The sequence below is a fragment of the Piliocolobus tephrosceles genome, unplaced genomic scaffold (genome assembly GCF_002776525.5).
Source record: "Piliocolobus tephrosceles isolate RC106 unplaced genomic scaffold, ASM277652v3 unscaffolded_30634, whole genome shotgun sequence".
In the NCBI taxonomy this organism is placed as follows: Eukaryota; Metazoa; Chordata; class Mammalia; order Primates; family Cercopithecidae; genus Piliocolobus; species Piliocolobus tephrosceles.
The window spans coordinates 1-13787 of NW_022313904.1; positions in this window are offsets into that span (position 1 = coordinate 1).

A 13787-nucleotide genomic window follows, 5' to 3' on the forward strand; every position below is an offset into this window, starting at 1 on the left:
GGGGGCGGGGTGAGGACCGGAGGGCGCCCCCACTCCCGCCCCCGCTGCCTATTCGGTCCGCTACGGGGGAGATAGGGGCTTCGTGGACCCGCGGCTCCCACACGCTCACCGAGCGGGAGCCCAGCGGGGTTCTCCGCGCCCCCGCCGCGGTCACTCTCTCGCCCGCACACAGCCCTGACTCGGCTGCCGCTTTCTGCCCTTTCCCAGGGTAGAGGGAGGGCAAGTGCCACGGAGATGCCCGTTTGTGCCCCCACTCCGAAGCGCGCCTCCCATCCCTGGGCCTAGGGATCCCTTCACTCCACGCTAGACCCGAGGCCTATGCAACTGGGGTAGACGGGAGCAGAGAGGAGAGATCACAGTAAGGCTGGGGTGAGCAGAGAGTGCTAAGTGGACACGAGGGCTTCGTGTTCCAGTGGGGTTGGAAAGAAGCTGCTCTGACTCACTGGATAGTCCAGCTCTGTGATCCCAGGCCAGTCCTTTTCCTTCATTTTCATCCCCATAGTGAGGGCAGTAATGAGCGTCTACCGGGGGCCAGATACTATGCTGAGCTTTCTTTGCATTATGTGGCTTAATTCTCAGGGCAACTCTATAAAGTCATACTCTGTGCACACTTTGCACAAGAGGATCCTGCAGCTTGGACAGGGACTTGTCCAGGGACCCACAGCAGAGCCAGGATTTGAGCACAGGCTGATCTGACTCCCAAAGCTGTGCTTAACTGAACTGTCTCCCTACCCAGAGTGACTTCACCCATTCGGAGATTCCTGAGATTCTAGAATTGGCCGGGGTCAGCTCCTCCCCAGCCAGAAAACAGTCTGCAGCAATCTCTCTAAGAGCATCTCTGAGAGGGGCAGTGGCTGCAGCCCCCCTCCCTCATCCCAGCCAGAGAAACAAAGTGGAGGAGAGGCATGGACCAGGGCTCAGGGCCTTTTGTCTCAACAAGAACCCCTGAGCCCCCTCCCACGACTATCCGAAATTCCACCATCAGCGGGACATTCCTTTGGGTCTTAAAGGTTTTCAAGAAGCCCTGGAAGGGCTAATTTTATTTGGAAAGGGGACATCTTGCAAAGTTCTGCCATAGAAACCTCTCCATCCACCTGGTTTTACATTAAGGAAGTGGGGTCTTGCGATGGGAAGAGCTTGGTGAAAATTCACACAGTGGGTCAAGACCAGCGATAGACAACCCTCCTCTCCTAATGCCCACCCAGGACTCCTTCGCTGGCCCTGTGTTCCTCCTTGTTCACCTTGGAAGGGGTGAGACGGAAGCGAGCTTAGGGGCTCTTGTTGAGCAGCAGAATGTTCCTGCCCATCCCCTCAGTGCCCCCAGGCCTGCCCCACTCGGCAGGGTGACACTGCCCAGCCCCATCATTTCCTCCGCCACATACCTTGTCCTGGGAGAGCCTCAGCTGGGACCTCGACCCGTTTGGGAGAGGAGCCCCGGAGCCAGAGTACCTCTCTCTCTCTCTTTTCTCTTTGCTCTCTTTCTCTTTCTCTCTCCTTATTATCTTCTCTTTCTCTCTCCCCGCAGCAGCTGCCTGCCCCACCCCACCCGGCCCCGCCCCACCAGCTGCAGCTTAGCCCCTAGGGACCCCCCACCCCCATCCATCAGACAGGAAGACAATCAGGAGGCCCGCAGGAGCAACTGGAGCCTCTTCAGGCCTCCATCGCAGGAACCAGCAGGAAGGAGAGGGTTCAGTTAGAGGACACAAAATCTACTCCCGTCCCTGCAGGGGAGAAAAGGAGGGAGGGTCCTGGTGGGATCTTGGCCTCCAGTCCAGCGCTGGGGAAAGGGGAGCCTTGGCGCCATCTGCTGGCCACTTTGGGTAAAACCTAGATAGATGTAGGGCGCTGGGAGGGAGGAGATGGCAGTGCCTGAGGGCTGGAGAGAGAAGGCGGCAGAAGGAAGGGGCTTGGAGGACTGGGAGGATTTGGAGAGCTGTGGATGTGGGGGTACAGCCTTCCCAGGCCTCATGATGCATGGGGTGCTTGGGCCTTAATTCTGGGGAAAGTCCTGGTGCCTGGAACCTGGCAGCCAGTGGGAGCTGGCTGGGAGAATTTAGTGGATGAGCTTGGGAAGGAGCTCTCAGAAGCAACCACTGCAGGCCGGGGCGCTGGCTCACGCCTGTAATCCCAGCACTGTGGGAGGCCGAGGTGGGTGGATCACCTGAGGTCAGGAGTTTGAGACCAGCCTGGCCAACATGGTGAAACCCCATCTCTACTAAAAACACAAAATTAGCCGGGCATGGTGGTGCACACCTGTAATCCCAGCTACTTGGGAGGCTGAGGCATGAGAAGCATTTGAACCCGGGATGCAGAGGTTGCAGTGAGCTGAGATTGTGCCACTGCATTCCAGCCTGGGCAACAGAGAAAGACGCTGTCTCAAAAAAACCCAGCCACTTTATATATCCCATCCCTTAGCACAAGGCTTACAATGCAGTAGGGGCTCATTAAATGATTGATGACTGTATGGAAAAAAATCATTCTTCCATCATATGTTTATTGAGCACCTATTATGGACCAGGCCCTGTATAATATTCTGGAAACAGAGCAGTGAAAGAATGAATGAAACCATAGATGAGGATCTGGGTAGGGACTAAGGGTTGACCTCTGTCCTCCCAAGTTGCACTCACTGGGCTTCATTTGGAGGACTCCACAGACATCCCCTTGAGGGCTGGCTGGTCACTTACACATTGACACCTAATGGGGTCACCAGCATTGGACCCTCCTGCATGTCCAGAGTCTCAGCACCTAACTCAGGCTGCAGGTGCCCAAGCCAGTCCGGGTACCCATTTAGAATAGGAAGGTTCCTATTCATAGCCTAGGATGGTCATGGCCCCAGTCAAGGGTGGTCGCTAGACACCCCCTCACCTGCCTTGCAAATCACAGGAAGAATCAGGAGGTCAGGAGTTGCTTTGGAGATATAATAATTGAGCACCTACTTTATCCATGTTATTATTTTATTTTATTTTATTTTATTTAGATGGAGTCTCGCTCTGTCGCCCAGGCTGGAGTGCAGTGGCACAATCTCGGCTCACTGCAAGCTCTGCCTCCCGGGCTCATGCCATTCTCCTGCCTCAGCCTCCCAAGTAGTTGGGACTACAGGTGCCTGCCACCACGCCTGATTAAATTTTTGTATTTTTAGTAGAGACAGGGTTTCACAGTGTTAGCCAGGATGGTCTTGATCTCCTGACCTTGTGATCCACCCGCCTCGGCCTCCTAAAGTGCTGGGATTACAGGCGCGAGCCACCGCGCCTGGCCTTAATCCATGTTATTTTGAGTCTTAGGCTGGTATGTGTCATTAGCTTCCATTCCACATCAGGAAGCTGAGGATCAGAGAGGTAAGGGGACTTGCCCTGTGTCACACAGCCAGTGAACTATAGAGACATGTCTCAAATTAAAGTATGTGGCTGCAAGTTGAAAGCTTGATCCAGTCTGCCTGCCACCTCCCCTTACCTCTAAGGACCTCTGAGGACAAGGACCCAGGGCTCAGGGTTCACCAGAGGACATCACATCAATTTCCTTCCCTGAAGGGCTCAAGGGGACTTATTGCTCACAGAGGCAGTTGCTAAGCCCAGGGCCAAGACAAGGGACCCCCCACTCACCCAACACTTTTCCCGAGCTGACACATTATGTCCATAAAGGAAGCCTCTTTGAATCCTCAGAGGAGTTGGAATTATACCCATTTTACAGATGAGGAAACTGAGGCTTGAAGAGAAGAAGGGGCTTGCCATGGGTCATACAGCTGGGAGACAATGATCTAGCCTCTCTAATCCTCAAAATTCCCATCATGGCAATGATGAAGTCAGGCCAGTTTAGTATTTCCTGAGTGCTGGTGGTGCTGAGGACATAGTGATGAACCAGACTGGTCCTAGTCCTTAAAGAGTTCTTATGGTTGGGGAAGAGGAGAGAGATGCTCTTAAAATACAAAGAGGAGACTGCCTTCTGGAACAGGAGGCACCTGGGGCCTACAGGGACAGAAAAGGTAATTAACTTGAGAGGAAAGCAGGAAGGGCTTCTGGGAAGAGGTGATGCTTGAGCTTAATAAGTACTGACAGTCAGGTGGAAATTAGCCAAGTGAGAGGAAAGAGGCAGAGGGAAAGAGGAATCATTAGCTCTGAGGTCTGGAAAAGCAGAGTGTTTCTGTGGAGGGAAAGCAGGAGAGGCAGAATGTTTATGTGGGCATTTCTATAGGCTCTGAGCTGTGACACTGGGAGCAGGAAAAGTAGAACTAGATTGGAAAGATTGTTCCGAGCTTGCAAGAGTAGCTGGGGCTAGGAAGGGCTTTATTTATTCAACAAACATTTATTGAGAGCCTACTAAGTGCCAGCAGCATCACAGCTGTGACCAAGATAACAGGGTCCCTGCCCCATGTGAATCTCACATTCCAGGGGGAGAGACAAGCAATAAACAAATGAGCTGCTGACCAAATAAAATATCTTCAGAGACCGAGAGTGGCTATGAAAACAAGGAAGTCATGTGGTGGAGAGTGTCTGGGTGGGGTGACATTATGTGGTATGGGCTGGGGGGAGTCATCTGAACTGACACCTGAAGGCAAAGGAGGCAGCAGCACACAGCACAGGAAGGGAGCTCCAGACCCAGAACAGCATGTGCCAAGGCCCTGGGGCAGGAGCAAGCTTGGCATGTTGGGGAAACAGAAAGAAGCCAGTGAGCCTGGAACTTTATAAGCAAGAAGGAGGCAGTGAGGGCAGGTGGGATTGGATAGCACATGGCCTCCAGGTGTGGAAGGGAGGTTAGTTTGATCCCATTCACAATGGGAAGCTTGGAGGGGAGATGAGATGGGATGTGATTTGCATTTTAAAAGGCTCACTTTGCCTGCTCCAGTGCGCAGGCTGGATGGTAGAGAACAGGAGTGGGGGCCAGATGTCCTGTGAGGAAGCAAGGAGGGTGCTGCGGTCTCACAGCCAGAAAGGATGCGGTGTTGGCCCGGGTGGTGGCAGGGGACAGAGAAGTCGATGGAGGATTTTGGGTATTTTTTTTTTTTTTGTAGGAGGAGCTGATGGATCAGACATATAGGAGGAGATGACGAGGAAGCAGGGCAGAGGTCAGCCCTCCAAAGTCCAGATTCTGAAGCCAGAAATCCCTGGCTGGGTGACATAGGGCCAAGTAATTCCAGCTTTCTGAGCCTAAAATGCCTCCTCTGGTCAGGGGAGAAGAGGCAGAAAGAAAGAAAGAGGGAGGAGGACGGGGAGGAGGTGGAGGAGGAAGGGGAGGAGTGGTGGAATAGAGCCTTCTAATCGGGTAAAGGAGACCTCCTCAAATCTCTTCAGTTCTTCAGAGTCTACACAGGAAGGCTGCCATCCAACAGCACTCAGAGAGGTTGAGAATCTCCCCCAGTATCACAAAGCCAGTCAGTGGCAGCTCCAGGCCCCAAACCCTGGACCCTGGCTTTGCCTTTGGAGACAGATTATCAGCTGCACACCAGTCACCCAGATTCCTCAAAAACAGTGGGGCCAGAGGCCCTATTTTAGGGGCCCAGAGTGGAAGGCAGTGGAGGAGGTGGAGGCAGCTAGGGGAAGACAAGGGAGGGGTAGAAGGACAAAAGCCTGGGAGTGAAGACTGCCTTTACCTTCACTCCTCAGCTCAGCCCCAGACTGCCGGAGTGACCTTGGCATCTGTTCTCACTGGCAAACGGCTGCCATCTGCAGTGAAGGTCTGACCCTGAGGCTCCAGGGTCAGTCCACCTTCCACAACTCAAGTCCACGGAGGGCCTCCCTCGTGACTCTGCACAGCCAGCAGAGGGCGCCACCTCAGCCACAGTGAAGCCCGTGTTGCCCCAGTTCAGGAACAGTCCAAGGAGGAGGCCCCACCTGGCAGAGGCTGCCTTGCCTGCTGCTTACCTCTCAGGAGGGCAACTCCCAGGCGAGCCGACCACAGACGCAGCAGCCAGGTAGAGCCTGCATCTTGCTGCCCCGGCTTGTAAACACGTCTCAGAATCGCTCTAAGCCTCAGTTTCCCCATCTATAAGTGGGTCTAACAATAGTGCCTGCCTCACAGGGTTCTGTGAGGAGTCAGTGAAGATCAACCACATAAGGGCTGAGTTCCTAGTAGCTGCCATTTTTATTAGCAGTAGTGGAAGTTGTATCATATCTTTTTTTTTTTTTTTTGACGGAGTCTCGCTCTGTCGCCCAGGCTGGAATGCAGTGGCACGATCTTGGCTCACTGCAAGCTTCGCCTCCCAGGTTCACTCCATTCTCCTGCCTCAGCCTCCTGAGTAGCTGGGACTACAGGCGCCCGCCACCAGGCCCGGCTAATGTTTTGTATTTTTAGTAGAGACGGGGTTTCACCGTGTTAGCCAGGATGGTCTCGATCTCCTGACCTCGTGATCCGCCCGCCTCGGCCTCCCAAAGTGCTGGGATTACAGGCGTGAGCCACCGCGCCCGGCCAGTTGTATCATAGCTTAAAGTGCCTGACACAAAGGGTGTCCAATCAGTGGTAGCTATGATGATGACAAAGATGACGACGAGGATGTTGTAGGGACTTGGTCATTGCTTGTCTCAAATTTCCTCACCAGGGTGTATCCAGTACCTACCAGTCTGGGATGCCTCTAGTGACGGGCATCGTTGCCTTCCTGGCAACACTGCCAGACCATCCTTTTGCTGAAAACTGCCTCCTGGAAGCCATCCCCCCATCTGGCCCACCCAACTCCCTGCTCAGGGTGACCCAGCTGGCCCAGCCTCTGGCCTCCGGCCCTTTTGTTAAAAGCCTGCATGAGAGGTCTCAGAGAAGGCTGGAGGCCAGATCCAGCTGCTGGACTTCTCCCTTTGCCAGAAGGGAAGGGAACCCGGGTGGCTTCCTAGGCAGGAGATTCTCAGTGAGTCTTGTTCTCGCTGCTCAAAGTTCCTTTTCTGCACACTGAGAAGAAATAAGTGGAAGAAAAAATCCCTGTGTTGTCTAAACCTCCCCTCATACCTCTGACATAGGAATGGCTGGAGGCTGAAGAGGGAATATGATGGCCCAGAGTGACAAGCCCAGGAATCCTGGCATTCTAGTTGACTCTGGTCCCACCTACTGCCAGGCACGCCCATCTGTGTTTGTGGGCCCCAGGGTGAGTGCTTGTGGGTCTGGCATCAAGGGGTCTGGTGAGGAAGGCAAGAGTCCAAGGCTTGGAGCCAAACAGTTCGGGCTCACACATTGGCTCAGCCCCGCACTACAGTGTGACCTCTGGCAAATCACTCTGCCTCTCTGAGCATGTTCACCGTCCTGGCATCCATCCCAGAGTGGTGTTGTGGAGAACACAGGAGATGTTACATGTGAAGAGGAAAGCGCAGGACCAGGCACGTGCTAAGCATCTATAAATGTTGCAGTGGGTATTAATATAAAGCGCAAGTCCCTCATTTCCCCGGGATGCTCTCTGCATCTGAGTGGGCCAGGGTGGCTGTGGGAGTGGGTTATGTCAGGCAGGATGACGTTCTGACCCACTTCTGGGTCAGCGGGCCAGGGCTTGAAGCTCCATGCCGATGCCTGCATTTGCAAGGGTGTGCCTGTGTTTGGGAGGAGGAAAGGGTGTGCACTGGGTGTGCATGTGTGCAAAGGTGTGCATATGCTTGTGTGCATGCACCAAAGGCTGCCCCCATCCCAGGCATTCCCAGGGCAAATGCATACTTGCAGGTACCAGTGCAGTCTCCCTGTAGTGATTCAGGAGGCCCTGCTGTTCACTGTTACTATGGAAACAATGAGGCAATCCTCAGCCTCCGGGAGATCCTAAGGTGCCAGGAATGAGAGCTGGCCTGGTCTTCCCAGGGAGGGAGACAAATTGGGAGCACAGGATTCCTGGCATAGGGCAACCTCGGCCTCTGGGGTGGGGTTCTGGAACTCTGGGTACCCCTGGACGCTCTGGGAAGTCTCCCCACTCCTCCAAGGAAGCCTGGCCCACTGGAAAGAGCTCAGAGGCAGAGGTAGGTTCTAGTTTGCCTCTGGCTCTAACCCTATGCATAGTCTCAGGGAGGTAACTGGGGTGCCAGCAGCAGTCTAGAGCTGGGGTGTGACCTTGCCTTTCACTAGGGCACCCGCCGGCAAGGCTGTGTGAATGTGTATCCCGGAGCCCGGAAGTGTCACGGAGCAGCCTCCTTCATGTGCACTACCCTCCACAGTGTCTTGTAGGTTCCCACAGCAGCTCTGCAAGGGAGGCAGGGCTCAGCTACATGCACAGTCCCTCCGCTCCCAGAGCCACACCACACGGGTGGCTGGGAATTCCCACCACTTTTCTGGGTTATCAGGAGCAGGCTGGGAGGAGAATCCCCCAGGGCTATAGGCATTGAATGCAGCGTTCAGCCTGGACCACCCAAGCAGAACTGGGCCGCTGGAAGGCTTCTGGGAGGCAGATCCCAGTTTAGGGGGCACTTTTAAAAATTTTTATTTCACTTATTTATTTAGAGACAGGGTCTCGCTCACCACAACCTCCACTTCCTGGGCTCAACAATCCTCTTGACTCAGCCTCCTGATTGCACACCCAGCTAATTAAAAAAATTTTTTTTGTGGAGATGGGGCCTCACCATGTTGCCCAGGCTGATCTCAAACTCCTGGACTCCAGCAATCCTCCTGCCTTGGCCTCCCCAAGTGCTGAGATTACAAGCATGAGCCACCATGCCCACCAGGAAGTTTCTTTTTTTCTTTTTCTTTTTTTGAGATGGAGTTTCGCTCTGTCACTCAGGCTGGAGTGCAGTGGTGCAATATTGGCTCACTGCAAGCTCCGCCTCCCAGGTTCACGCCATTCTCCTGCCTCAGCCCCCTGAGTAGCTGGGACTACAGGCGTCCGCCACCAGGCCTGGCTAATTTTTTGTATTTTTAATAGAGATGGGGTTTCACTGTGTTAGCCAGGATGGTCTCGATCTCCTGACCTCATGATCCGCCCGCCTTGGCCTCCCAAAGTGCTGGGATTACAGGCATGAGCCACTGCGCCCGACCCCAGGAAGTTTCTTTTAAAATCTTAATTTTGGGCTGGGCTTGGTGGCTCACGCCTGTAATTCCAACATTTTGGGAGGCCAAGGTGGGTGGATCACGAGGTCAGGCGATCGAGACCAGCCTGGCCATCACAGTGAAACCCCATCTCTATTAAAAATACAAAAAATTAGGCCAGGCATGGTGGCTCACACCTGTTATCCCAGCACTTTGGGAGGCCGAGGCGGGCGGATCACCTGAGGTCAGGAGTTCGAGACCAGCCTGACCAACATGGAGAAACACTGTCTCTACTCAAAGTACAAAATTGGCCGGGCATGGTGGTGCATGCCTGTAATCCCAGATAATCAGGAGGCTGAGGCAGGAGAATCGCTTGAACCTGGGAGGCAGAGGTTGCGGTGAGCCGAGATCACACCATCCCCAGCCTGGGCAATGAGAGCAAAACTCTTTCTCAACAAATAAACAAACAAAAACCAAAAAGCCAGGCATGGTGGCGCATGCCTGTAATCCCAGCTATTTGGGAGGCTGAGGCAGGAGAATCACTTGAATCTGGGAGGCAGAGGTCGCAGCAAGCTGAGATCGCGTCACTGGGCTCCAGCCCGGGCAACAGTGCCAGACTCCGTGCCAAAAAGAAAAAAAAATTGGCTGGGTGCGGTGGCTCACGCCTGTAATCCCAGCACTTTGGGAGGCCGAGACGGGCGGAGCTCGGGGCAAGCCACTGCACTCCAGCCTGGGCGACAGAGTGAGACTCCATCTCAAAAAAAAAAAAAAAATCTTAATTTTGACTCAAGTCTCAAATATCCTCCATGTCCAGGTTTTAATACATTCAAAGAGAAGGGAATATAAAGTTACAAGTGAAGACTCAGCCTCCTGCCCTCCGCTCCACTTCCAAGAAGTGACTGGTCCCTTTGCCATAACTCAGGAACGATTTTCAAACGGTCCTGTCCAAGCTAGACCAAGAGAAGCGGCAGGATTGAGTTCCCCAGCAATGGAATTGTGGAAGAAAGATCTCAATGTTTTGATTGCAGAGGCTCTGAAGGGGCCACTGCTGATTGAGGGGAGCAGAAACAGGGTGGGCCTGGCTGGGTGATCTCAGGCAAGTCACTGTCCCTCTCTGGTCAACACCTGAGGCCCTTCCAGCTATGAGTTGCTTTCACCAGCAAAAGGAAAAGCTATTACTCTCCTGGGCAAGTGTGGCCTGGATGTGACCCCAGATGCTGGCATTACTTCACCCATCCCACCAAAGCCACCTCCCATATGGGAGAGATTAGGGTTGGGAGACAGTCACGGAGCCCCTTCATCTGGTGTGGGGAAGATCCTGATCATCTGGGGCAGGGGTTGCTGGGCTGGTGGGACATTATTAGGGGAAAGGAAGATGGAGGGAGAAGAGCTGGGGTAGGAGGTGAGAGTTCAGGCTTGTCTCAGAGAGTCTCTGGTAGGGAGCGGGGAGCCATGGAAGGTTATTAAGCAGGGAGGAAGGTAATCAGATTTAGAGAAACTGATCAGAGCAGGGAAGCTGTGGGAAGGCCAGAGCCGTAATACTGGGCAGATATGACCAGGAAGTGAGTGGCACTGGGGAGAAGAGGGCAGGTCTGAGACCTCCTCTGCCACAATGGAAGAAAGCAGGTATAGGAGTGAGGAAGAGGGAGGGGTCCCAGATGGGGTGGGGCCTCGGCCTCCTTTGGTGGATGGAGGCCCAAGGGCAGGACAGGTTGAGGGAGAAGGTGATGGGGTGACCATTGGCAGGCTTACATCAGGGTGTCTGCGGGCTTCTGGCAGCAAGTCCCGGAAGTGGCTGGAAAGGCAGGTTTTACAGAAAATGGACCAGAGGGGTTGTTTGTGCCAACTTTCCCCAAAAGAAAAAAGGCCATGCCAGGATTTGAACCTGGATCTGTCACCCCGAGAAATCTGTACTCTCATATTGAGGAACCAGCTAAGATGCAGCATTTTCTCTATCTCTTGGGCTCCCTGACACTGGACTTGGCATGGAGCTCAGTGCTTTTACCCAGGAGTCGGGGCTCTTCTTGGGGACCCAGTGCAGCCATCTCCATCTTGCAGAGCTCAGCAGTCTCAGGGGTTCTGCCAGCAGGATCTTCAAGCCCAAACTTCCGTTTGGAGAAGGACCATCTCAAGCAGCCCCAGCCTTCCTGGTCTCCCAACACCAGGGGTTGCCTAGAAGCCACGCGGAGCCCTGTGAGTACTGACAGCCAACATTAGCTGGGCACTGACTGGGCACAGGCGCTACGCCAGGCACCTCGCAGGCTCCCTCCCTCTTAATCCTCACAGCAGCCCTTCCAGTGCTATTATTATTGTTTCCATTTACAGACCAGGGAACCAACTGAAGCTTCCAGAGGTCAAGGGCCTTGTCCCGCTCCACCGTGGGGTGGGTAATGCTGTTGTGTGACCTGGGCCCCACATATGAAGTGAGGGACTTTGCTTGAGGGCCCCCAGAACCTCACACCCCATCCCTGACTTTGGATCTGTAGTTCCAGCTCCCAGGACTTTCCCACCCCTTGCCCCAGCGTGCTGTTCCTCAGGGCCCAGCTCCCTTGGGAACAGCCAGGCCCGCCCCCTCCCCCTCCTGGGCTGTGCTCCTGGCAGCTCTGCCGCCCTAGGCTCTGGTTCGGGGGTGGTCCCTGGCAGAGAGGGGGCCGGGCAGAAGATGGGATTCTGGGGCTGAGATGCGGGGTATTCGGAGACCCCCAGGCCCCCACCTCAGAGTTCACCGTGCTCTAGGCTGGGGTGGGCAGCCTAGGGGTGGCTTGGGGTTTTAATCACTTTTTCAATGTTTGTTTGTGTAATTCAGCCCCGAAATGCTTTTCCCTCCATCTGTCCCACCATCTGCTCCCGTCAGGATTTTCCAAACCGTTTGGGACCAAAGAGGCAACAAGGTGGGGGGTGGGGAGCGGGGTGTAGGGTGGCTGGGCATCTGAGGGGGCTGGGGAGGGGCCATCTTCACCCACTTCATTGAGAGGTTTCCAGAGAGGGCCTGGGCTCCTAAGTCACACAGAACTGGGTTCAATTTTTTCTTTTATTAGAGACAGGGTCTTGCTTTGTTGCCCAGGCTGGAGTGCAGTGATGCACTCACAGCTCAAATTCCTCAGAATTCGTGGGCTCAAGCAATCCTCCCACCTCAGCCTCCCAAGTAGCTCAGACTACAGGTGCCTGCCACCATGTCCAACTAATTCTTGCTTTTTTTTTTTTTTTTTTTTTGAGAAGGAGTCTCGCTCTGTCACCCAGGCTGGAGTGCAGTGGCGCAATCTCGGCTCACTGCAAGCTCTGCCTCCCGGGTTCACACCATTCTTCTGCCTCAGCCTCCTGAGTAGTTGGGACTACAGGTGCCCACCATCACGCCTGGCTAATTTTTTTTGTATTTTTGTAGAGACGGGGTCTCACCGTGTTAGCCAGGATGATCTCGATCTCCTGACCTCGTGATCTGCCTGTCTCGGCCTCCCAAAGTGCTGGGATTACAAGTGTGAGCCATGGCACCCAGCCAATTTTTGCATTTTTTGTAGAGATGGGATCTCGCTATGTTGCCCAGGCTGACCTCAAACTTCTGGCCTTAAGTGATCCTCCCTCCTCAGCCTCCCAAAGTGCTGGGGGTACAGATGTGAACCGCCACACCTGGCCAGAATTGGGTTCAAATCTGACACTGTTGCTTTCTTGCTGTGTTACCTCAGACAGGTGACTTTACTTCTCTGAGCCCCAGTTTTCCTATCTGTAAAATGGCAGTTAACATTATTGATTCCTGGGGATCATTGCCGATCCAGTGAGGTGACATGTGCAGAGCGCTCTGCACACTGTAGGCGCTTGAGATATTGCGGCTGTCTCTCTGGTATCCCAGGAGCAGTTCTGTCCCTCCCTTGTTAGTGGTAGAAGAGGGTAGTTGACCTTGATTTATGTGCCCCTCTCCCCCCTCCTCAGATGCTGGGGACGTCCCCTCCCCTGGAACTTGCTCGCCCTTCCATGGACCCTGCTACTGCCTGGCTCTCTCAATTACCTGCCTCTGCTTCTACCCCACCCCTGCCTCTCCCTCCTCCTAGGTGCCTCAGTCTGAGGTGGGAGGGACTAAGTATCACCAGCAAGGACACCGCCCCACACACAAGAGGCTTCCAGGGTCAGGAGGCTTCATCCATTCATGCTTACATCACCTGTCTGACCCATCTGCTCAGAAAGGGGAGGAGACTTGCTCCAGGTTGTCCAGAGCAAGGGACCCAGGGCTGCTGCCCGGCTGCCTCTCGGCCCCCTCTTTTCATGGCCATATCTTAGGGCACTAGGGCTTGGACCAAGGGCCGTGTTGTGCAGTGTGGGGAGCCCTGAACCTTCTTTGGCTGTTGGGGGGTGGGCTTCCATTGCTTCTTGGTCCCCCTGGAAGGTGCAGGTGGCTGATGGGAAGTAGCAGCAGAACCCACTAGGGTCCACACTCTGCCTCCAGAACCACCCTACACAGTCTAGGCACAGGGAAAGACAAAGGCAGGAGGGGGCTCGTGGGGAGGCGAGACATGGCCTTGCCTTCCAAAACCCCTATCTACCGGGGAGACAGAATGCAGACTGGGGGTCCTGAAGGCAGGGCACCAGAGTCACCCTCAAAGAAGAAAGGTGGTTGGTGGTGGGGGTGGTGGTGGTGGGAAGAAGTCAGCCCCTGAGGAGTGAGCCTACAGGAGACTGAGATGGGGAAGTGGGGAGAAGGCAGAGAGGGAGCTGAGCAGCCCAAGATGGAGATAAAATGAGTCCCCCAAGGTTAAAGAGGAGGATCCAGACCACTCAGGAGAGAGAGGAAGGGGTGATGGGGGAGGGGGTGAGGCGGGGCAGGACAGTCTCCCTGACCCCAGCACAGCTGGCCCCCCAGGCCTGGTGGGGAAACAGGAGGGAGC